Source organism: Macrotis lagotis, chromosome X (genome assembly GCF_037893015.1).
Source record: "Macrotis lagotis isolate mMagLag1 chromosome X, bilby.v1.9.chrom.fasta, whole genome shotgun sequence".
NCBI classification, from domain to species: Eukaryota; Metazoa; Chordata; class Mammalia; order Peramelemorphia; family Peramelidae; genus Macrotis; species Macrotis lagotis.
In genome coordinates this window covers 171,643,974-171,670,269 of record NC_133666.1, presented here as the reverse complement: position 1 = coordinate 171,670,269, position 26,296 = coordinate 171,643,974, and the positions used below count along the sequence as shown (strand labels likewise).

At 35.5% G+C, this 26,296-nt stretch overlaps 1 long non-coding RNA gene across 4 annotated transcripts in view; it reads right to left on the bottom strand.

Moving 5' to 3' along the window:
• Positions 1-26,296, bottom strand: part of LOC141502659 (uncharacterized) — a 169,671-nt gene that overhangs the window by 122,676 nt on the left and 20,699 nt on the right. For all 4 annotated transcript variants that reach the window (XR_012472612.1, XR_012472613.1, XR_012472614.1 and 1 more), the window contains exon 2: positions 11,130-11,265. This is a non-coding gene — a long non-coding RNA (uncharacterized LOC141502659). The remainder of the gene's footprint in view (positions 1-11,129; positions 11,266-26,296) is intronic.

Here is a 26,296-nt window from a genome sequence, read left to right as displayed (position 1 = left end):
AGATAGAGTAAAGTGATTTCCACATAGTCACATAATTAATGTCTGAAGCCAGATTTGAGCTCATGAAGATGAGTCTTCCTGACTTCAAGCCCAGTGTTCTATACACTTTGTCATCACCTATCTACCTTTAAGAAATCTTAAATCAGGGCAGCTAGGTGACTCCATGGATAGAGCACTGGCCCTGGAGTCAGGAGTACCTGAGTTCAAATCCGGCTTCAGACACTTAATAATTACCTAGCTGTGTGGCCTTGGGCAAGCCACTTAACCCCACTGCCTTGCAAAAACCTAAAAAAAAAGAAAAGAAAAGAAAAGAAAAAAACAAATTTTAAATCCCACTTTCTAGAAATCTTTCTCTGATATCTTCAACTACTAACTAGCACCCTTCCTTTGAGATTACCTTCTACTTACTCTGCCTATATCTTCTTTGTAATTATTTACATGTTACCTCCTCCCATTAGTCTGTTCTCCTCTTGAAGGCAGGGGTTATATAACTTAGCAGAAATATGACTAGTAAATGTCTAAATAAGGATTTGAAATGAAGAGTTATAAGGACTTGATAAATACTTTTGCTTCATTGATAAATATACCTACAATACAAATAATAGCTAGCATTTATGTCCAATGAATTAAATTGAATTGAATAGATTGTTAGAAACAAAGACATGAACATGGGAATGGGGAACAAATAGTTCTGTTTCTCTGGGTTAAAGTCTCATCTCTTTCCCCTCTGGGACTTGATTCACTGACTTAAAATACATTTTCTTGGTCACTGAGCATAGATTTTTCATCTAGTCTTCACCCAAAGGGCATATAAATCCACTTGAAAGAGAGAAGAGTTTCTTTTATTTTTCTTTTTTGGAAGATTTTTTTAATTTAATTTTTTTATTCCAAACTTAACAATCATCAAGAAACACACAAAAATGAGACTTTCATAAGAGAGACCATGAATATTCTTTCTCTAGTTTCTCTAGTTCTCTAATTTTTAAGAAGTGTATATATATATACACATATATATGAATGCATGTATGTAGGAATGTATTGTATATGTATGCTTGTGTGTGTGTGTGTGTGTGTGTGTGTGTGTGTGTGTGTGTGGCGTGTGTAAAATGGGGCCAATAAGGGCAGTTAGATAGCATGGTAGATAGAGTGGATAAGGCTCTGAGCCTGGTCTCAGAATTAAAAACTTATCATTACCAACTGTCTGACCCTGAACTTATTCTCTCTTTGCCTTAGTTTTCTCAACTGTAAAATGAAAATATTAACAATACCTACCTCCTAAGGTTGCTATGAGTATCAAATGAGATAATATTTGCAAAAGAGTTTAACACAATGCCTATATATAAGCTGTATATAACTCCCCTGGCTCACATAAAGATCTGCCAGTCCTGGTGAAGTATACAAAGCACTATATTCCCTCTTTCCTATACAACACATAGGATTTCTAGAACTCAAGCTATTATTAGTTAAGGTTAGTACTACTAGTTCATGAAAAGTTTTTCTAATTGACTTTAGGATTAAAAGATAAATGATTCAGGAGAAATAACACCAAAATTATCCATCAAAAGATTCTAAAAAAGGATCTCTTGATCTCTTTCTTGATTGTGAAAAAGGATTGCTCTAAGATGCTAGATGAGGAAAGGATACTGGCACCTCAATCATAGGCACTTTCTCTCTCCTTGACCAAGCAGATTCTACTAATAGCTCTGGTTGCTAGTGGGACTTGACAGTGGGCACTCACATGTCAGGATACTCTTTTATCTAAGACTAGAAAGAAGAAACAGAGGCAGCATGAGTATAGAGACACATAGTTGTTTGGCAGGGTGGGACATGGGAAAGAGGAAAATGGAGACAGCTAGAGGAAAGAACTATCTAGCTTCCCTTTCCCATCCAGTAGACCACAGCAGCTCTCTAAACTTGAAAACTATCAAGGAAGAGAATTAAAGTTGAGCTGCCTGAAACTTTCATATCCATACTCACTTCTAGTTCAGCTTCTCCTGATTCTGCCATCAGTTCTCAGATCTCAATCAATCAGTATATCTCCTCAATTATGCATGTATTAAATCAAATATACCTATACTCCATAAGCTGCAGTCAAACTAAGAAGAGCAGCTCATCCTTTTTATCACCAACTAGGAAGGACAGATTTACACATTCTCAAAGTACTGACAACTTATTAATGAGTGGACCCTCAAAATCCATTACACATGGTTGTTGTTTGTCTTTCATTCTCAAAGAAGACCATGAACTCAGGGAGGTGATGCCATGATATGTAAGTGAATTGGATTTAAATAAGAGAGGGCTATGCAGAATCATCAACCTGATTATATCCTCTGGATTCTTCTGGGATCAGAGGCAAGATATAGATCAAGATGACTGGAAATGTCCCTGGTATATTGAACAAAATAACAACAGGTTTATTTTTACTTCATGAGTTTTTGTTTTCTTCTCTGTATTTAAATTTTTTATGATGCTCTTTTTGGCATTTCAATAATAATAATTATAATAACTAACAGTTATATAACACCTATTATCTGCCATGTGCTTTATAGTTTCAACTTCATTTGATCCCTACAATAACTCTGGAAAGGAGATGCTATAATTATCCCCTTTTAATAGTTGAATAAAATGAGATAGAGATTATGTGATTTGTCACATAGCTAGGAAGCATCTGAAGAGAACATTCAGTGGGAATGTATACTTTGTCTTAATAGATCTGTTTATTTTTGGTTTTTTAGGATTTTTGCAAGGCAAATGGGGTTAAGTGGCTTGCCCAAGGCCACACAGCTAGGTAATTATTAAGTGTCTAAGACTGGATTTGAACTCAGGTACTCCTGACTCCAGGGCCAGTGTTCTATCCACTGTGCCACCTAGCCGCCCCCCACTGTGCCACCTACCTGCCCCTAGATAGGAAGCATCTGGAGTAAGATTTGAACTCATGTCTTCCTGAATCCAGGGCCAGATCTATCCACTATCCCAACTAGCTGCCTCTATCACTTCCCACTAACCTTCCATTACCAAGTTCACTCTCTAGTAGAATCCCTCCTTTGTAACAAATATGTATAGTTCAGCAAAACCAATCAAAGCATTAAGGTTTTACATCCTACACTTTCTTTTCAATAACTAAGTGAAGTTTGCTGAAAGCATATGGTTTTGGTGGTAGATTGCCATCCATACATTTCTAAACTGAGGGAATAAACTAAGACAGGGAGTGAGACAGACAAAGAAAACAATGAGCCTATTTTCTGGAGCCCAGGAACCTGAGCTTCAATATGAAAAATGCATTCATCAGTCTTCTTAATCCAAAGAAATTCTTTTTGCCTTAGATGAGGGGGAAAATCAGTCCCTTAAGGGGAAAGAAAGGGGAAGAGGTAATAAGGATATGAGTCAGACACAGAGAATTGTTGGCAAATACATACATTTCCAGGCAGAGGAGGACTGTTTTCAGCTGATCTAATGGAGAAAACCACAGATAATGCTTGTCTGTTTTTTATTTATTCCTCCTTTAAGTTATTAAAACTACTCAACTCCAATAAATGAGGAAAAGGTGGAAAATAAGAACCATTTTTCTCTCTCTCACTTTCTTCCTCTCTTGGGAGTGAGTGGTACTTGGAGACAGAATCACTGTTTTTCTTTGGTTTTAGGTTTTTAATAGACATTGTGGAAAGTGGTTATAGGCATTTGAAGAGAAATAAAATCTGTGGTTTATTAACAGGACTGTTTTTAATCAACCATGATTTGACTGGAGTAACATTAGAGTGGTAATGATTGTGACTGATACTGTGATTTGCTATACTTTTAACAAGAATTCAAGGTACCCTGGATTCACTGAATCAAAAAGATTTTTATTTGTTTCACCTCAGATGTCAGTTAGATTGAGTGTGGAAGGGTGAAAGGAAGGAAAGGTAGAACATCAGACAAGAAAAAGATGCAGAAAAGATTGTCCTCAATCTTTCGATTGAGGTTTTGCTGCCAAAAGGTAGGAATCTTTGAGAGGATCTTCAGTAAGTAAAGAGCTATACTAACTCCCCAAATACTAAGCATCACCCCACTACCACCCATCAAACAAATTCAAGCCCCTCCCATCTTCTGAACTCTTGTTCCTCCCCCAAGACCCAATTAACCTATGAAATCATTGGTTCTGCCCTTAGCATGGTCATCTTGTTACATTAAAGACTGATTAGCTCCTCCCCCCATAAGTGTCACCCCTTGTAGCCACTCCTCTCAAAACCTGCTCTCTCAACCTTGGAAATCATTTTACCTGTTCAGTATTCCCTTTACATCTTACATTCATAAGGAAAGTTTATGAGTGAGGAACCCACACATACACAAGCCTCATTGACCTCAAGTCCCCTTCCTACTTACTTTCACAAGACTTATCAAGCTTCCATCTTTCTACCAATCAGTAAGCCTCAAAAGGAAAATTTTTGAAATCTACTTAGAGATGATTGTCTAGTTTTCAGTCCTCCTATCATTACTCAACTGTCGGAAGGAAAACTTGAGACATGCAAGCCAAGAAGGGTTTCTGGTTTTCTATCCTAACCCAAGACTTAAGTCAGATTTTCAACAGAAGTCAAGCTTCCGGGGGTGGCTAGGTGGCACAGTGGATAAAGCACTGGCCCTAGAGTCAGGAGTACCTGGGTTCAAATCCTGGCTCAGACTTAATAATTACCTAGCTGTGTGGCCTTGGGCAAGTCACTTAACCCCATTTGCCTCGCAAAATCCTAAAAAAAAAAAGTCAAGCTTCCCCTCTCCATGCTATCAACATCAGTCAGAAGGCCTGTATTAAGTAGGTAGGTAGATAGTAAATAGTGCAATAGATCTTAGAGTTAAGGAAAACTCATTTCGAATCCTAACTTGGGCATTTTGCAAGTTGTCTCAAACAAGCTATATAACCTTTCAATCTCAATTTCATCATCTGAAAAATAGAGATATTAATACTCTAATTCAATGATATCTGAAAAAATGATATTCTAGAAGGCAAAAGAGCTTAAATTATAACTGAGAATCAACTACCCAGCAATACTGAACATCCTCTTTCAGGGATGGGTAGAGCCAAGATGGCAGCTTGAGAGCAGGAATTCCCAGAAACTCTCCCCAAAAGCTCCAAAAGCCATAGAATTATGACTCTAGTCAAATTTTAGAGGGTCAGAACCCACAGAAAAACTACATGAAACAATTTCCCAGTCCAAAACAACTTGGTAGATCAACAAGAACGTTCTACTCCACTGGAACCCAGGTTGGAAAAAGTCACAGTGTAGCTTAGGCTGTGCCAGAGCAAACCAGCTACAGCCTTTCAGGAACAGCCCCGGGTCCATGGCAGTAGGTATGGTTTCTAGACCCCTTAGCCTATTCAGGGACAGCTTAGAGGGTTGGAAGGAGAACTTTGCCACGCCAGAGTGAGAGCAGAGCCCAGGCCAGTGCCAGTCTCAGGTCATCCCCACCACAGGAACTTATGGAATCACCCAGCAGTTGTTTACAGAGCACTCGGGCCACAGATGGTAAGGGGGTGGGGAGAGACTGCAGTGGTTTCTCTGCTCTCCCTGGGGCAGGATTCTGCTGCTTTGCACATACTCAGATTCAGATCACAGTCTGGGCCCCCCAGAGCTGAGCAGGGACCCTCCTCACAGATCCAGGGCAGAGGGAAGTGCTTGTGGTCATCCACAGAATAGAGTATAGGCCAGGAGAGCAGTCACAGACTCTCATAAGAACTGGAGGAATTAAGGTTCCTTGGGAATGTTCCAAAACCCCCCAAAAGATTAGTCATAGGCAAATCAGTCATGGGCTGAGGAAATGAGCAAACAACAGGAAAAAAAGAATCTGATCATAGGAAATTACTTTAGTCCCATGTAGGATCAAAATAGACACTTAGAAGATGATAAGATCCAAACTTCTATATCCAAAGCCTCCAAGAGAAAAAGGAATTGGTCTCAGGCTATGGAAGAGTTCAAAAAAGATTTTGAATAGCAAATAAGGGAGGTTGAGGGGAAAAATGGAAAAAGAAATGAGAGCAATGCAGGTAAATCATGAAACCCAAGATTGGTGAAGAAGATACAAAAATTTTTTTTTTAAAAACATGTTAAAAACCAGTGTAGGTCAAAAGGGAAAAGCAGTTCAAAAGGCAAATGAGAAGAATACCCTAAAAAGTAGAATTGGTCAGTTGGAAAAGGAGATAAAAAAAAGCTCTCTGAAGAAAATACCTCCTTCAGATATAGAATGGAGCTAAAGGAAACTGATGACTGTGAGAAATCAAGAAATGATAAAACAAAACCAAAAGAATGAAAACTAGAAGAAAATGTGAAATGTCTCATTGGAAAAACAAATGACCTGAGAAACAGATCCAGAAGAGATAAATTTTAAATTATTGGTCTACCTGAAAGTCATGACCAGGAAAAGAGCCTAGATTTCATTTTTCAGGAAATAATACAGCAAAATTTCCCTGAAACCCTAAAAGCAGAGGGTAAAATAGAAATTGAGGGAATCCACAGATCACCTCCTGGAAGAGATCCCAAAATTAAAAACTCCCAGGAATATTGCAGCCAAATTCCAAAACTCCCAAATCAATGAGAAAATACAAAAGTAGCCACAAAGAAACAATTCAGCTACCAAGGACAATCAGGATTACATAGGACTTAGCAGCATCTACATTAGGGCTCATAGGGCTTGGAATATGATATTCTAGAAGGCAAAAGAGCTCGAATGATAACTGAAAATCAACTACCCTGTAATACTGAACATCCTCTTTCAGGAGAAAAGATGAACTTTCAATGAAACAGGAGACTTTCAAACTTTCCTGTTGAAATGACCAGAACTGAACAGAAAGTTTGATCTCCAAGTACAAGACTCAGCTGAAGCATAGAGAGGGTGGATGGGAAGGTCTAATTATGAGGGATTTAATGATGTTGAACTGCTTGTATTCCTGCATGGGAAGAAGATACTGATAATTCATAAGAACCTTCTCCTATAAGAGCAGTTAGAAGGACCATATATAGACAAGGCACAGGAGGGAGCAGAATATAATGGTTTAATATAACATAAAGATGGAGTCGATAGGTGATAAAGGAAAATACTGGGGAAAAGGGAAAGGAGATAATATCTGAACACAGACTGAAGTACACCTTTTTTTCTCTTAAAAAAGATTTAATATAATAATATGTATGTATATATTGCTTTTGTAAACTTTAAAGCACTATACTAATGTTAACTCTTATTGTTATTTGTCTTGAGAAAGAAGTTCTTACAAATCCAATTCTGCTTTTTGGGATAAGAGAGGAGAAAGAACTACAAATCAACCTGAACATTTTTGACTCATACTGTTACCCTTTGGACAATATACTTGCTATTAGTCTTCACAAAACCCATTCCTTCAACCAAACTGCCCAACATCCTGTCTCCTCTCCTTAGCTTCCAAAAGAGGGGTGAAAATAAGGTGAGAGGCACTTATAAGAATTTTTTGAAACAGTAAAATTCATTTTCCCATGACAAATGATGAAATGGAGCAATGTACATGATATCCAATATAGGTAAAGTATTGCAAGGGTAGACTGCCAATGAAAATCCTACCCGTTTAGTTATGTAAAAAGGGTTGCTGTTTTTTTTAATCAATCAGTCAGAATCAAGAATGAATAGAGCTAAACACTTCCTTGAATTAATCAGAGCCATCTGATGATAGACTTGGTCATACCCTAAGGAGTTTTTAGAAAAGCAAGAAGCCATCTTTTTAAGTGGGGGAAAGATTCTAAAAGACTAGAACATAGAGGGAAAATAGAATTTCTAGCATCCTACTAAGAAAAAAAGGAAATATTGATCTTTAGTAGATAAGGGAGATAAAAAGAACATATCATTAGCTCTTCAGGCAACTAAGAGCACAAAATTCATGTTAATGGAAGTCCCTGAAAAAGTTGACTCTTTCCTCAGTTCCCCTTAACAGACACTACTGTAATATAACCTGCTGCTTCATTTCCCAATCCCAGTATGCTGAATTTTGCCACAAAGAGATCAGAGGATAAGAACTCAAATATAAATGAAAAATGATTATAACTAAGGGTGAAATTATAAGCAAGTTAAGGGAACAAGGAAAACATTACCCATGCATTCCAGACTTCCTTGGGCACACTCAGTTTTCCTAACATGGAGGAGCCTTTTGAGCATGCCCAGTTTGCTTTAAATGGAGCCCACTACTTTCTTGCTTTCAGTCATCCTAAATCCCAACCCTTCAACCAAACTGTCCAACATCTTACCTCTTGCCAACCTTCCTCTCCTTAGCTTCCAAAAAAGGATTGAATATAAGATGGCAGGCACTTTTGAGAGTTCAACTTTATTTGCGGCATGTAGAGGGTAAAGATCCCAATTTGCCCATAGTGAAGATGTCTTGAAGTGAACTGGTAAGAAGGAAAGGACTATAATTCCCCTGCCTCTCTCTTTTACTCCAACCCCCAGAAATGGACCTGAAGAATGTTTGTTTCTGTTCTTTGTTGTTTGTCTTCCTCAGTTTCAGGTGCCACAGGCAATTCCTATGAGACGTGGGAGTTGAAACCATGTTGAACTTTAAATCAGGATTGTAAGCAGGGTGGAACAGTCAATTTGCTTCACATGAAAATCCTGAAAAGGAAACGTACCTGAGACTTGAGCCCTAGGGTGGGTTTAGGCCTTAGAATTGGGACTATATCCTACAAGAAATGAACTAAACTATAAACTTCAGTCTCTCCCAAAGACTCAGGTGAAAGATGGAAGGGGATTATGCTTCCTGCATGCTAGGGGGAATAAATATTTCTATGTATAAAGCTAATTGGACAATTGCTAATGAAACTAGAATGCAGGAATAATCCCTTACAATTCAGGGAATATCACTGGTGGGGACTGGAATCATTTGGAGGGAACCTAGATCTCCCTTTCACCCAGAGAATCTTAGAAGAGAAGTAAAATTTAATCTATCTAGGCTTTAGGCTATCTGTCAGAGAAATGGCTAAGGGAAGAGTTCATGAACAAAAAAGAGACAGAGAGGTTCACAATATCTGAACATTTTGATTAGATAGAATTTAAAAAGTTCTCAAAATCAATGCAACTAAAATTAAAAGAGAATCAGAAAACTGAGGGGAAATCTTTGCAGGAAATTTCTCTGATAAAGGTCTCATTCCTAATACACACACACACACACACACACACACACACACACACACACACATACATATATATATATATATATATATATATACTTAATTCCATATACATACATATATATATATATATATATATGTATGTATATGGAATTAAGTCAAATTTATAACAACAAGAATAATTCTTCAATAGATGAACAATCAAAGGATATGAATGGATCATGACCTGATGCAAAATGAAGTAAATAAAACCAGGAAAATAATTTATATAATAACAACTTTGAAAGTAAATAACTTTGAAAGACTTTAGGAACTTTGATCAACCTAACAATTCAATCATAATTCCAAGGGACTCTTCATGAGTCAGTCATGCTATCCACCTCCAGATAGAGAACTGATGAATTTAAGAGTACAGATTGAAGCATATTTTATTTTTTCCTTCACTTTTTGGCATGGATGGGTGTGGAAATTTGTTTTGCACAACTCTACATATTTGAATCATATCCCACCCTGATGACCAGGCACATTTTCATATAGAGATTGGCAAATGCTTCATTTCATTCAAATATCAAACCTAAACTAGGAGAGTACCATGTTAAAGCTTCCTGACAGTAGTTGTTTTTGCATAATCCTTGTTCTTTGCAGAGAAAACTAAAGCAATATGAGAATTGAGCAACTCTGCCTTTTCTCTGTTGTGAATTTTCATTCCAAATAGCCTTCAATTGCAGTCCTTATTGTATTGCCTTTCCCCTCCCCCCACAAGTCTTTAAAACCCCTTTTGTGGACCTTAGCTTCCTTTGCCAACTTCAGTTCTTCACATTTTAGTAATGCTGATGCTATTTCAATGGGATAGTACCATATGCTTATAATTTATTTTGTTATATATCCTTGCTTCCATCTTTAATACATAATATTTAAAAATGTAAGTGGTCAGTGAGTTCCCAGAGTATACATACTGATCTTTTCAGATAACTTTTACTTTAATTCATCAGTGAATTTTTTGCTTAGTCCAGTGAACTACAAACTTTTTGATTGCGCATTCCTATCAATTAAAAACTCCCTCTCTCTCTCTCCACATATATATGTGTGTATGTATGTGTATATGTTTACATATATGTGTATACATATATACACATACATACATACATATATTTTCAACAACTTCTGTAGCCTCTCCTTTGGGCTGTTTATTGTTCTTCCTCTGGACCAATGATATCAGTAAGGTGATGTCTTGACTCACAAGTGAACTTGATTTAAGTAAAGCAGGGATGTATAAAGTCATTAGCTTTACTCTCTCCTCCAGTCATCAAAGTCCAGTTGTAATACACAGGTAAAAATGATTGGCAGTGTCCCAGGATGCAGAGGGAAACCCTGGCCTCTGTAAGCTAAAGTCTTTCCCAGTTCTTAGTTTGTCCGAGGCAACCAACATCCTTTCAGTAGTTAAAGGCTATATGAGAATTGAAGTAAAAAATGATCTACTTTGCCTTCACAATCAGGAAGGGAAAGATCCTCAAGGTTCCTGGCCTGCACAGAAACAATTGCTATCTACACTCACTCTGAGCCATTAAAACCAAAACTAAGAGTAAGTAGGGACTATTATTGGTCAATCAATGAAAGCCAGAGTGTATTAAGTTTAACAACAAGAGTCAATTAACTCCATTTATATTCTAATGGACTTAATCAAAGCCTGGTTTTTTAATAACTATATTTCAAAAAAATCATAAATGAAAATTACATGAGACATAAGACCAAATTATTTGAGTTTTTTTTAAATGATAGAATATGTAGGGAAGGAATAAATATCTAGCTCCCAAACCCCAGGATACTTTGCAGTCAAAATTTATATTCCTTTGGATAGAGCACCCACATGTAAGAGTATAACTCCCCTCATGGACAGAGCGAGAGAGGATGAGGAAAATGAGGAGAGAGAAAATACCATTATTGCCCAACTGGAACTGACCTGTTGGATCCCTCAGGGAGTAGCTACTACTACTCACAGATTGTTGTTCATCTTACCTTCTCAAAGAGGATAGATGACATCAGGAGGGTGATGTCTTGACTTGCATAGTCCCTCAGGCTGAATTGTATCTTTAAAAGATAATGGAATCTTGGGCAGCACCAATTTAAACTATCATTCTATTATATGTGGAATCTGTGAGGAGACACAATTTATCAATTACTCCATATGAATTGTTAACTGAGATTACTGAAGAAAGAACAGAGAAAATAAATGAAAAGAACTTTAGAAAACTTGGTTTCAACCTGCTCTTGAGGAAAAAATGAAGACAATTCTCAAGAAAAGGCTTATTCTGAGAAAAGTTAATGTAGGATTGTATTTTCAGAACTGAGAAGTGAGTATTTATAGTCATGGTGACTAGACCAATATTTTCCTGATACAGCTTCCCCGATTTCCCTGATTTCCCAGTTTTATCTAACACCACTTGCTCCCCTCCACTCATCCTTAGTCTTATCTTTTCTGTAAAAGGTCCCAGTTGAGTATAATTCGGGCCTCTCAGACTTAGAAGATGCCTGAGACTTAAACTCTGATAATATCCCAAACAGATACAGTTTCCAGATAGAGACAAAGGAGCTGCATCCAGAGAGGCTAAATACTACTGTATCTTTTTTGTGTATTCTTGCTGTGTTAGGACAGGAAAAAACCTCCTTTGGTAAATGTTCAAAGACTTGCAGTGCCTTCTTTTATCTCAACATCAGAATTGAACTAAGAAGTGTTGGTTTTAGAACAGCATTTACAAGGTGATTGGCTGAGATTTTTCTCACTCCTGATATAGTATATATAATTATTTGTGTCTTTGTTTTATTGATTGTTACATTGTTAATAAATAATACAGCCAGTAACTTTGCTGGGGGGTTTTTTAAACTAGGAAATTAGGAAGTGATAGATATACATGGGTAGGTAGGTTGGTAGGTAGGTAGATAGATACATAAATAGATAGACAGGTAGATAGATAGATAGATAGATAGATAGATAGATAGATAGATAGATAGATAGATAGATATACATATATGCCCAAACACATGTAGAGAGAAGAGTAACACCTAGTTTTTCCAGTTTATTAAAGATGTTATTATACTTAATAAATTGAGGTGGGAACTCAAAGTTCATTTATTAATTAGTGAGATAAATTTTATATGTACTATCATACTAATAATTATATACTTACTAAAAACTTAGAGAAAATATAAATTGTAAAAGGATAAGATAAATATTAAATCCTATTTGATCCTATAGTCAATAGGAAGTTGTTTTTGTTTGTTGAGTAGAAGAATAATGTAATCTGAAATGTATTTTAGTAATATTAATTTGGTAGCTGTGTAGAAGATGAATGAAAATGATAGCTAGCCCTAGTCTATTCTAAGAGGAGAAGTAGCTGCCTTTCTTCTCCCCTCAGTCTTCTTCCCCCAGCCTACCCAATATCCTCTCCAAGTTTGTTCTGTTCTGTTCAAAGTTTTCTCAACCGTCAAAGTAGAAAGTATGTTCCATCATGGCAGTGTAGAAACTTGCCTGGCTTCTTTGTACCAGAGAAAGTACCACCACCATTAACATATATGGATAAACTGAATAGATAGATATATAGACAGAAAAATAGCGAGAGAGATAATAGACAGGCAGACACATACATAGAATATGTGTATTGTATATGTGTATTGTATATAATATATGCTGGTGTGTATTATATGTATATAATAAAACATATGCAATATAACTTATATGTATTATATGTATTTATCTATATATATACATAGATTTATATGAATATATATTATACATATCACATCAGAGAGTTTGAGCATCACAATTGCTTGAGAAGATGAAAAAGCTGGTCCAGTTTATGACTGATTTTGTAGTTTACTATGCTCAGCACATATATAAATACATTAATATAAATATAAGAAATATACATCAGTAGAGTAGAATTCAATAAACTACTTTCACAAGTTTTCCCTATCCTTATACTACAGGACAGTTTTCATACACAAAGAAGCTGCTTATAAAGTTCAGGAATCTCTGAGCATTTTGATTGCTTTTGACAGAAGTAGCACACTTCTGAATGGGAGGCCCCAATAAAGACAGAGATGCCTGTATAAGAACATTATACTTAAAAATAAATTTTTTTATTGAATTCTACCCTACTGATGTATTTCTTATAATTATATTAATGTATTTATATTCAAAAATGCTCCGCCTGATATATGGTAAAATAGACTGTTCTTTGCATGGCAAACACACAAATAGACTGTTCTTTACCAGGACCATGATGAAGCCGACCCATCTCAGTAAAATTAGTCAAGCATTCACATTATGTTAGCATAGCATTTGAGGAATCACAATCACCTCTATACCAGATTCAGGCACTGAGACCAGGATTTAGTAGATATATTGGACAAGGATAAAAGTAGTAAACCTTGGTCTTTCCAGCCTTTGAAAAGATAGGCTAGAAGAGTCAATAGTTTATAACTTAAGGAAAAAGTGTCTTATGTAGCTAATAAAGTAGTCAGTTGGGGCAGCTAGATGTGCAGTGGATAGAGCACCAGTCCTAGAGTCAAAAGGACCTAGGGTCAAATTTGGCCTCAGACACTTAATAATTACCTACCTGTGTGACCTTGGGCAAGTCACTTAACCCCTTGCCTTGCCAAAACAAAACAAAACAAAAAAAGCCAATTGTCTCTCCTCAGATCCATTCCAGAGATTTCAGAGTTCTTGAGTCTCTTTCCCCTAAATCTGAGTTACACAAAATTAATCCTAAAAGAAAAAGTAGGGAAGAAAAACACTTTTGGAAAAAAGAAATACAGTATAATGGATGCTACCAAGACTGGGGGAGGGATGGAGGTCAATGGGGAAAAAATAAGTGGGAGGGAAAGGAGGAAAACCAGTCCTTGTTAAATTTATAGCCAATTAACATATGCCATACTTCAGACTTCAGTATTTGGTCTATATGAGAGGCAGGTCTTTGAACAATAGAGCCCTATTTTCTGCAGTTCATAGCTGTCAGAGACCATTTCACTCCCTATATATTTTCCCTAAAGTGAGGCCTTTAATGGGAAGCATAAACACGGGGTTAGTGCTAAGCAGGAGGTTGGATTTGGATGCCTGATGTAAAGGCAAAGTTTCATCTGTCCAAATTTGGAGGGAAAAGCCTGAGTAAATAGTACTACGAAAGGCATGTTGGGAAAAGATGAGAGAGAAACCAAATCCTAAATGATTCAAGTTTCTCCTACCAGTTGTAAGAATATGCTGATTAAAACTGAGAACTCCAACTTAAAATTTTTTTTTTTTATAATCAGTTTGCCACATATTTTTCTTCTTTTGCAATGGCTCAGAAAATAATCCAATTAATAAGTATGCAACATACAGTGTTCACGTTTTCCTGTCTACCTAAAATAATTTTAATTGGACAGGCAGCTTGGTGTGATAAATGGCTCCTGTTTATGTCACTTCACAGTTTTCAAAGTACTTTCCTCACATTAATTGTGAGATAAGTATTGAAGGGGCAGAGAGGTGATAGAATGCAGTGAATAAAGTGATGAACCTGGAGTCAAGAAGACTCATTTTCCTGAATTCAAATCAGGCCTCAGACACTTACTAGCTTTCTGACCCTGGGAAAGTCACTTTGTCCTGTTTGCCTCAGTTTCTTCATCTGTAAAATGAGTTGGAGATTTGAAGGCCTGACTTTTTTATTCTAATTCTAAAGAAAAATATTGAGTAATGATTAAGAAAAACAGTGAAGATGATGGTAACAAAGAAGATGAAGCAAGAATTTCTTTTCTAAGAGAATGTTCAACTTATTTTATGAAGCAGCATGGAGATAATTTTTGAGAAAAGATTTTTATTGATGTTTAGGGTGAAATGAATGGTAGGACTGTAATTAGAAGTGAGGAGAAATTTAATATTTAGAGGTTAGAGGTGATTCTATGATCTTTCTCATAGTTAAAGCATGTCACTTTTTCCTTGCATTTTTATTTGTTGCATTAAGAAATTATATAATCATCAAATTTGATGTTTATTTAAGCCCAGGAGATTAAAAATTTTGATAAAGAGAAACAAGAAACTGCTTATCAGAAAAATATTGCTCTTCATCCTTCATTTTCAAAGGGAACCAATGGCATCATGGAGTGATGTCTTGACTTCTAGGTAAATTGAATGTGAGGCAGAGTTGCCCAAAGTTGTCAGCCCCACTCTATTTTCCTGTGACATCAAAGTCTAGTAGCAGAACAAAGGTCAAAACAACTGGTGATAGCGCAGGATGTAAATAATATCTTTGGTATCTTCCATGCCTGACCAAGCTCCAGGTGCTCCACAGGTCCTTCATCAACTGGCTTCATAACCATTGGAACAAATTGTTCTCATTGACCAGAGGAAGTTTTCATATACTTGGTGCAGACATTCCTTAACTTATGGTGCTTTAACCTTTTATTTTTGAGGTTCTTACAATTTTAGGGTTGACAATATCTACCTAGGCTAAAAACATTCCTGGCATATGGTACACACTTAGTAAATGCTTGCTGATTGATTGATAGATGAGAAATGATCATAGAGCTTGAAGACCTCCAGTAAAGAGGAATTTACTTTCTCAATGAAACCCATTCAACCACCACCCTGCTTCATTTCCCTACCTCTAATTTCTTCCCTTTATGATACATAATATATAGCGTTGCCTAGCTGGCTTCAATGAATCTGTGATCTCATTACCATGGGTACTCTGACCAGTAGAACAAAATACATTCTATCCATGGCTTATTATGCTGTGCAGCTCTGACAGCTTTCATCTCATAAATCTTCTGGAGAATTCTTGATATTTCCTCTAACTCTCTTGACATTTTATGCATACCGATAGAACCCTCAGGTTGTTTTGTGGTGATTTCCCCCATTCCTACTAGATGCAATTCTCTCTACCACATTTACCTGCCTAGACCCCATTATCCTGTTACATTTTTCAGGAACTGACAGTATTTCCACATTATCTATGTAACCAAATCCAAACTCTTTTGTCTGCCTTTCAATCTACTTCAATTTTTATGCCCACTGTCTTTATTTAATAAGACTCATTTCTCCCTGTTCTCCAACATATACCTTTGCTCCATCCAGTCAGGCAATTCTTACCATACTTGCTGGGCTCAGTCCTGCTTCCAAGTTTTTAGGTAACCTAGAATGACTTCCTTACTTCTTCTCCATTTACTCTGAGTTTCATTTCTACAACTGTGCCACAATGCATATATTTACATATTTATCACATTTTTCACAAACTCATTTTATCTATCTTGATTGTAAGCTCATTGAGAAAACAGACTATATCTCAATGTTTCAAAATAGGCATTACATAAATATTGTTGGTTAACTGGAAAATAGTTAATATGATGTAAAAAATTTTTTCTCTAATCTTTTGAATGACTTTAAAGTCATTGCCTTTAGATAGTTCATGCCATCAAGATTATCAAGGACATTTAAAGGTAATTTCATTTCTGTCTCCTTTTCTATGAGAATTTGTGGAAGGAAGAAGCTAGTGTGTAGGAGAGACCTGTAGTCAGGAAGAACTAAATTCAAATCCAGCCTCAGATACTCATTAGCAGTGTGACCTTGGGCAAGTCACTTACCCTTGTTTACCTCACTTTCAACATCTGTAAAAGTGAACTGGCAAAGAAATAGAAAACCACACCAGTATCTTTACCAATAAAATTCTAAATGGGGTCATAAAGAGTCAGACATACCTAAACAGCAGAACAATAAAAATTTGTGTTTAGGGAAAAGGAAAAGGGAGAGGGTATAGTTGACCCCTATGTGCAAAAGTACCCACTAACAAAAGAAGTCTATCTCTCTAGGTAGTATTACCTACAAATTTATTCATTATTTTGCTTGATATAGAAGGTTATTCCTCATGAATGTTATTAACAGACCTACTTTTGAGTTCAAAGGCCAGTTTAAGGACATCTATCAAGTGCTCAAGCTACCTGAAGCAATTATTATAAAATAAAATTTAGATTTCACTTATCTAGTTGGCAGTTCAAGAAACTATCCTTTGGATAGTTATAATTTTCAATTTTTTAAAAATGTGTGTTGAAGGGCAGCTAAGTGGTGCAGTGGATAGAGCACGGGCCCTGAAGTCAGGAGGATCTGCATTCATATCCAGCCTCAGACACTTATTACCTAGCTGTGTGACTTTGGGCAAGTCACTTAACCCCATTGCCTTGTCAAAAATAAATAAATAAACAAATGTGTGTTGATAAACAAATCAATCTGACAAACACTTATATGCAAAGTACTGGGATTGCAAAAAAAAAAAAGGAAAGAACATGGACCTTGCCCTCCAGATATTCACATTCTAATGAGGGAGGCATGTGCAAATAATTAGGTGTGATTTAAAATCTCTCCAGAAAAAGGTAATCTGAGGGGCTAAAAGGTACTGGTAGCAGCCGGGATCAGAAAAGGCCTCCTGGGGGAAAAAAAGTGTAATTTGAGCTTTTTTTGAAGGAATCAGGGGAAACTAAGTGGTGGAAGCAAGGAGAAAGACTATTCAGGTATGATGGGCAGCCAGCATAAAGGAAGGGCAAGAGAAGAAGGAATGCATTGTGTAATTTTCAGCCATTAAATCAATGACACTGGAGCATAGAGTAAATGGAAGGGATTAAAGTAAAAGACAGGAAAGGTAGGAAGAGGTCAGGTTATAAAGAGTTTTCAATGCCAAAAAGAAGAGTTTATTTTATCCTAAAGATACTAAGGAGGCATGGACCTTACTGTCTTAAGGGGATAACCCAGTAAGACCTGAATTTTAAGGAGATCACTTTGATAACTAAATAGAAGATGAGACTTGAGGCCAGGAGATCCATCAACAGACTGTTCTAATAGTATTGGCATGAAGTAATAAGGGTTTATGCTTGAGTAGAGACTGCATTAGAGGAGAGAAAAAGGTGTCTAAGAGGGATGTTTTGGAGGTAAAAATTGCCAACTCAGCAGTATATATGGTCTGAGAGAGGAGCTAAGTTTGACACTGAGGTTGGGGGGCTGAGTAATAGAAAAGTTCAGAAGAAGGGAAGGTTTCAGGGAAAAAAAGATAAGATAATGATTTCTATTGTGAACATTTTGAGTTTAAAATGAATTTAAAATGAATCTGAGACATTCAGTTTAATATATCTAAAAGACAGTTGTCAAATTCAACTAGGCCCATTAAAATGTGACCTTAGACTTAGAAAACCACACATGTTTACAAATATATATATATACATATATAAAATTTATTTTTAATTTATGGAATAAAACAAGTATTTCCAAAACAAAGTACAATTAAAAATATGAAACTGCAACTCTACTATGCACAACTTGAGATAGGGTTATTTCAGTATTTAATTTCCTCTTCATTTAACCTGGGCAACTTATATTTTTGTAAATATTTGTCCATTTCACTTAGATTATCAAATTTATTGGCATAGAGTTGGGCAAAATAATTCTGAATTATTATTTTAATTTCCTCTTCATTGGTGAAGAGTTCACTTTTTACATTTATGATACTAGCAATTTGATTTTCTTCTTTCTTTTTTAATCAAATTGACCAGAGGTTTGTCAATTTTATTGTTTTTTTTCATAAAATCAACTCTTGATTTTATTTATTACTTCAATAGTTTTCTTGCTTTCAATTTTATTAATTTCTCCTTTAATTTTTAGAATTTCTAATTTGGTATTTAATTGGGGGGGGTTAATTGTTCTCTCTCTAATTTTTTTTGTTCCATATTTAGTTCATTGATTTCCTTTCTCTAATTTATTCATGTAAGCATTTAATGATATAATATATCCCCTGACAGCTGCCTTGAGTGAATCCCATAGGTTTTGGTATGTTGTTTCATTATTGTCTTTATCTAGAATGAAATAATTAATTTCTATAATTTGTTGTTTGATCCACTCATTCTTTAAAATGAGGTTATTTAGTTTCCAATTAGTTGTGGGTCTATATCTCCCTGGCCCAATATTACATACTATGCACAACTTGTTATTCCTTTCAAATATACAAAATTATAATATAAATTTCTTTTCTTCTTCCCTCCCTTCCTAGAAAATATGTACTCCTAAAGAATATATAGATAATTAGATAGATAGATAGATAGATAGATAGATAGATAGATAGATAGATAGATAGATAGATATTTAATGCATTAAAATCAGATAGGAATTACATCGGGAATTGATTCTGCTCATACTCAGAAATGTTGTAGATCTTATATAGCCTATACAAGACTATATGACTCAGGAGAGAGATTAAGGCAAGATATATAGACCTGGAAATTATTTTCAAAGAAGTTATAACAGCTCATGGGAGTTAATTCGATCACTAAGCAAAATATTATAGAGAGAGAGAAAAAGAGAGACAAAGACAGAGCCTTAGGGTTTATGGGTTTGCCATGCCATGAAGAATTGGAAAGGAGATTCAGAAGAGATAGAATAGAAGAGAACCAACAGAAAGTGATATCCCAAAAACCTAGACAGGAAAGCAGATGATCAATAGTGTCAAATGTTGCAGAGGTCTAGAAGAATGAGGAGTAAGAGAATAACTTGAGATCATCATTAAGCAATCACTGGTAACTTTAGACAGAACAGCTTCAGTTGATGCAGAGGTTAGAAGTCAGATTGTACAGTTAGAAGAGAATAAGGAGGGAAACAGTAGAGTCACCATAGAGATCTTTCTGATTTAATATGAATTGTTAGCTCATAAAAACGTATCTAGATCTATATGGTGAAATGCAAAATAATTTACAAATTTCAAGTTTCAGTTGTGCCTGACTCTTTGTGAGACTCCATTTGGCAGTTTCTTGGCAGAGATACTAAAATGATTCACCATTTGCTTCTCCAGCTTATTTTACAGATGAGGCAAACAAGGTTAAGCAACTTGCCCAGAGTAACACAGCTAGTAAGTATCTGAGGGTGGATTTGAATTCAAGAAGAGAAGTCTTTCAGACTCCAGGCCTAGCATTCTAACCACTACATTATATCTCACTTGCTAAATATTAGAATTAAAACAAAGATTTTCATTTGAATAAATCAATAGTTAGCCTTGTCAATAGTTAACCTTGCCAGGTGGCTAGGTGGTGCAGTGGATAGAGCACTGGCCCTGGAGTCAGGAGTACCTGAGTTCAAATCCGGCCTCAGACACTTCATAATTACCTAGCTGTGTGGCCTTGGGAGAACCACTTAATCCCATTGCCTTGCAAAAACTAAAAAAAAAAAAAAAATAGCCTTGCCAACTTTTTTATCTGTCAGGTCTTTGTGTGTATTATTTTTTATAAATTACATGAATGCTTTGCCTCATATAAACATCTACACTCTTTGGGAAAAGTGTATTTGTTTACAGGATCTATTTTTCCCTATAACTTTTGAACATTCTCAAACATCAGACTTATTTTTTAAATATATATTTATATATATTCTTGATATCTTTTGTTTTTATTATCACCTACATTCCCCATTGTGAATTTCCCTTTAGCCTTACTTACCCCTAATAAAGTGATAAGAATAAAATAGCAAGGAAGAGGAAAAAAACAGCAAAATCAACCAATACAACACATAGAAAAGGTTGATATTATATGCAGTGCCCCACATCCAAAGAAGTAGGAGTAGGGGTCTGCACATATTATTCCTTTGAGACCAAGTTTGGTCATTCTAATTTTAGTTTTCAGTTTCTATTATCTTTTACATTTATATTGTATGGTTTTATATATATATATATATATATATATATACATATATATATGTATATGTATATGGAGAGAGAGAGAGAGAGAGAGAGTTTTCCTGTTGCAACTTATTTCACTTTGTATCAGTTTATATAAGCCAGACCTAATTCTTTGAAATACTTTGAAAGATACATTTGAATAGGGATGGGAGACAAGACCTGTGATTTCATAATATAAAAAGCTCCACAGTTAGGAACTCAAATCACTGAAGCAAATCAGCACAATTTCTGTCATTTTAGCCAAGGCTACCTGGGAACTTGAAGTTGTTAAGGTTTTTGCCTAGGGTCACATAATCAGATCCAGGTCTAGAGGGCAAGTTATTATGACTCAAAGACCAACATTCTATTCATTTGACATTAGGTCACTTTTCACCATAAAATATATAAATTGATTTCCCATCCTCACAAAAGTTGCATTTGTAAAATTTGGTTGCATTGTAAATTCTTATTTCTGTCAGTACATCTCAGGAGAAGTTGTTTCTGAGCAGCAGAATTATACTCTGGCTCATTTTCCAGTTGCAAGAACATAATGAAGTCAGTTGTAGACAACATTGCTTAACTTAAGTGAGATTGTAAAGTGCTATTCAGGAAAGCTTATTGGATATCAGCAGATGTTCTGCCACCTGTTAGTTCTATGTATTTCAAGTGTCCTTATTATTCTCAATATAGGAAACTCTCATGATCCTCACTCCCCAGTCTTACCCCTCTTTCCATTGGCGGAAGTGGCTTTTAACAATGACATAACAGAATGATAGATTCAATGTGCTAATCCTAGTATTACGGTTTATGACAGTTTCATTCCCAGAGGTCACAGTTCAGGATATAATCCTGGAAAACATCTCTAAGGTAAGTAAGAGAAACCAAAATAATTTCCTCAAGGGGATATGAGTCATCTTCTCCTTTGTGAGGTATCTGGATTTCACAAGAGAAGGAAAAGAGTTTAGCACATTAAAAGTCAGATTCCATACTAAACCAGAATTTGTGATATGTCATTTAAAATAAGTAAAGCAGGGAAATTTTAATTTCACAAAGTTAAACTTGAGAGCTGTTTAAAAGCTCTAAAAAGGTGAACACCTCTATTTAGAAAGATGGGGGGGAGTGGTTTAGAGTTCAATGCTAATCAGACAATTGCTTTATTGGAATAGTTTTAGATATAAAAATGTTTTAATGTAAGGTGAATAATGCATTGAAAAAGCATTGGTTTGGGAGGGGGAAGATCATGTGATTTAGTAATCATTCAACACTCATTTTATTATGCATCTATTAAGTACTTAATACATTATGCTAAGTGATGAAGATTTGATGAAAGATTAAAAAACAGTCCCTATATTCAAGAAGCTTTCGTTCTAAATAAAGGGCTAACATAGAAATCAGCACATACAAGATAAGAGAAAATTATTCAGTCTCATGGACCTTTAACCTCTGTTAGTCATCTCTTCTATAAATAGGTCCTTTGTCCCCAAGGGGGAAATTGTGATTACCTCACCTACATTTCAATAATTCAATGAGCATACAACCTTGTGGATATGAATCCTTCTTTCACAAATGTATATGGAAACTCATTCCCATCTTCTTACCCTATGTAATTCTTGTTCATGCACTTCTATAAATCCTGCATAAAGGAATTACTCAATAACCTGGAAACCCTCCTTTCAAATTAAAATTAAAACTCCATTAAACATGAATACATGTACACATAGTAGATGATTCAATTGTCATGTCTTATTCTCAAAATATGACCAGTCTACCTCCCTTTTCAGTCATAGACATTTTCAGTGATATGATGGAAAGAATAATGGGTTTGAACTCAGAATATTTGCATTTATTGCCTGTGTGACAATGGACAAATCACCTCTCTAGGGCTTATTTATAAAATAAGGATGTTGGATTAAATGGTCTCAGATCTCTTCTCACTTTCATTCTATGATCCTTCAATCCTATTATTTCTTTTACTTCCTTTATATAAGTCATTGATGAGAATATAACAACCCATAGTGTAATGATCATTGGTTCCAGAAGTCCAAGGATCTAAGTCTGAATCTGTTTCTGACAGTAACTTTCTATAGGACCTTGAATAAGTCACCTAACCTCCCTCAGGATCAGTTTATTCATCTGTAAAATGAGGAATTGTATTAGAGAGTCTCCAAGGTTCCTTCCAGCACTTTACAAATGTGAGCTATTAGCAATATTATTGTTATGAATCTGAAAGATGTCTGATTTCTTTTTTTTAATGATCATTCTGGGACTAAAATAATATCAATACCTGACTTGAAAATCACAGGTGGGAAGAAAAACTCAGTATTTTTTTACAAGGGGAAGGGAATCTGTCTAAAAATATTAAATTCTCTTGGCTTTACTCCTCCAGTCCTCCACAATTACTCAGGAAATGTCTTTCCCTCTGGGAATGGGGGCTGCTGGATTTAGGGTAAGGAGGTGATTCTAAGTAAATAACAAAAAAGGCCAGCTAAGAAGCAAAGGCTGAACCGCAAGTGGGAAGGAAGTGGTCTTGGACTGTCATTTTTCATTCTCTTCAGGAGAAAACAATCCACATAACTGATCACAAAGGAGTTGATGCCATTAGTACAGCTTTCTTAAGTAGGATGATGTTTCCACCTGGTTTTCTGAGTTCTTATATTCTAGCCTTCTCTCTTCTACTTCCTGAGATATTTATGGAACATGGTCCCAAGTGGGCCACCCTAAGAAGTAGAGCCAGACACTGATTTTCCACTTGCAGATTTCCAATGGTAGTGTAGGTCATTCCACAAACTGAGCACTATTAACAAAATAGACATAGTTGATTGTATCTTTTCAGATATTAATGGAGAAAGCAAGATGAACTCACTTCCTAAATTTAGAGATATCAATATAAAGTTAATATAAGTAGTAAATGTATTGTCTGATAAATGGTCAAGACCAGAGGGCATTGTGAATTCTGCTGTAGGTAAATAAATCATTATTCCCAAACTATCACTCTTCCTTTTCTATTATTGTCCAGTGAATTCCTACCTACACTTTAAATTATTATTTCTCTTCATATTAATAATAAATTAGTAAAATTGTGGAGACCCAAGATTTTTTCCCCTTCCCTATTTCCTTGCCTCAAGGACAGGGGTGATACAAGATAGAATTAGAATTCCCCTCATTCTGGGTATTGCTACTTCACCCCATTAGATCAGATTTTTAATCTAAGGTGAACTCTCTTCTGTTCAGGCTTGGAAGTAGGGATAAATTCTTTAAATATATTGCCCCAAACTGGGGTTAACTTAAAAGTAAATGTCATAATCAAAGTTCATTGCAATAGGTTCAGTTCCCTCATTGTAATATTCATTGTCTCATTGTTAACCAATCAGATTTGATAGCCATTCTCAACAACATCCCTCTTCCAAAGATTTATAAACTATGAGCCACCATGATTGTCTTTGGTATTCAAGAGTTCCACAGGTCTCTTTTTTATTAAAATATTAGCATTTATTAATAAGATAACTAATTACCTAGAAATTATGTCTCTCAAATTTTTTAAATGTCACAATTGAGAAGCAGCATATAGAAGGCTAGACCTACAAATAGGAAGTCCTGGGGTTCAAAGTCTGTACCCACTGCCTAGGACTAAGGGAAAAGAAAGAAAACAATGGGATAGGAAGGAAAAACATAAGATAAGCTTTAAAAAAGTGAACATAGTATCCATTCAGAGTTGTGGAGGTTTTCTTGTGTTTGGGTTCCCCACCCCGGAGGTGGATGACATCCTAGGGTTGTCCTGAATCTCTGAACTGCTGAGAGGAGTGTCATCCATCATATTTGATTAACTTAGAGTGTTCTTGTTAATGTATACAAGTTTCTCTTGGTTTTTCGACCTTCACTCAGCATCAGTTCATGTAATTCTATGCATGCTTCTCCAAAGTCTGACCATTCATGGTTTTTTATAGAACAATAATACTCCATAACATTAATATACCATAACTTGTTCAGCCATTCCCCAAGTGATGGGCATTCCCTCAATTTTCAATTCTTTGCCACTACAAAAAGAACTGCTATAAATATTTTTGTAAATGTAGAACTTATCCCATAACTAATGATTTCTTTTGGATATAGGGTTAGTATTGGTATTACTGGGTCAAAAGGTAGGATCAGTTTTGATTTTTTTTTTGTTCTTTGGGCATAGTTCCAGAATACTCTCTAGAATGATTGGATTAGTTCACAACTCCACAGTGTATTAATGTCCTGATCTTCCTACAGTCTCTCCAATATAGATCATTTTCACTTTTTGCCATCTTAACCAATCTGATATGTGTGAGGTGGTACCTCGTGGTTGTTTTGATTTACATTTCTCTAATCAATAATGATTTGGATCATTTTTTGATATGACTTTATATAGTTTTAATTTATTCATTTGAAAACTGCCTGTTCATATCCTTTGACTATATATCAATTGGGAATGACTTCTAACCTTATAAATTTGAATCAATTCTCTATATATTTTAGAACTGAGACCTTATCAGAATCACTAGCTGTGAAAATTATTTACCAACTTTGCTTCCCCTCTAATATTGGCTACATTGATTTTTTTAGTGCAAAACCTTTTTAATTTAATATAGTCAAAACCATTCATTTTACAACTTATAACGTATTCTATTTCTTGTTCAGTCATGAATTTTTTCCCCTTTCCACAGACCAACAGATCTGTTAATTTGTCCACAATATCACCCTTTATGTCTAAATCCTGTACCCATTTTGATCTTATTGGAGTATAGGGTATGAGATGTCTATGCCTAGTTTTTACCATACTATTTTCCAGTTTTCCCAGCAGTTTTTGTCCAAAAGTGAGTTTTGATCCCTGAAGTTAATGTCTTTGGGTCTGTCAAACCATAGATTTCTATAACCATTTACTGCTCTTTCTTTTGTACCTATTCTAATCCTCTGGTTCATTGCAATATTTCTTAACCAGTACCAGCCAGTTCTCATGATTGACACTTTATAGTTCTGTTTTAGATCTGGTACAGCTGGACCACCTTTCTTTGCATTTTTTTTCATCAATTCCCTTGATATTCTTGACCATTTGTTGCTCCATGTGAATTTTGGTTTTTTTTTCCTAGCTTAGGTTTTTGGTAGTTTGATTGGTATAGCACTGAATAAGAAATTCAATTTGGGCAGAATTGTCATTTTTATTATATTAGCTCGACCTAACCAGGAGCAATTGACATTTAGATCTGACTTTATTTGTGGGAAAATTATTTTGTAATTGTGTTCATACAGTTTCTGAGTTTGTCTTGGGAGATAGATTCTCAAATATTTTATGTTGCCTATAGCTACTTTAAATGGAATTTCTCTTTCTATCTCTTGCCCTTGGGCTTTATTGTTCATATATAGAAATGTTGATGATTTATGTGAGTTTATTTCATATCCTGCTACCTTGTTGAAATAGATAATTGGTTCAAGTAGTTTTTTAATTGA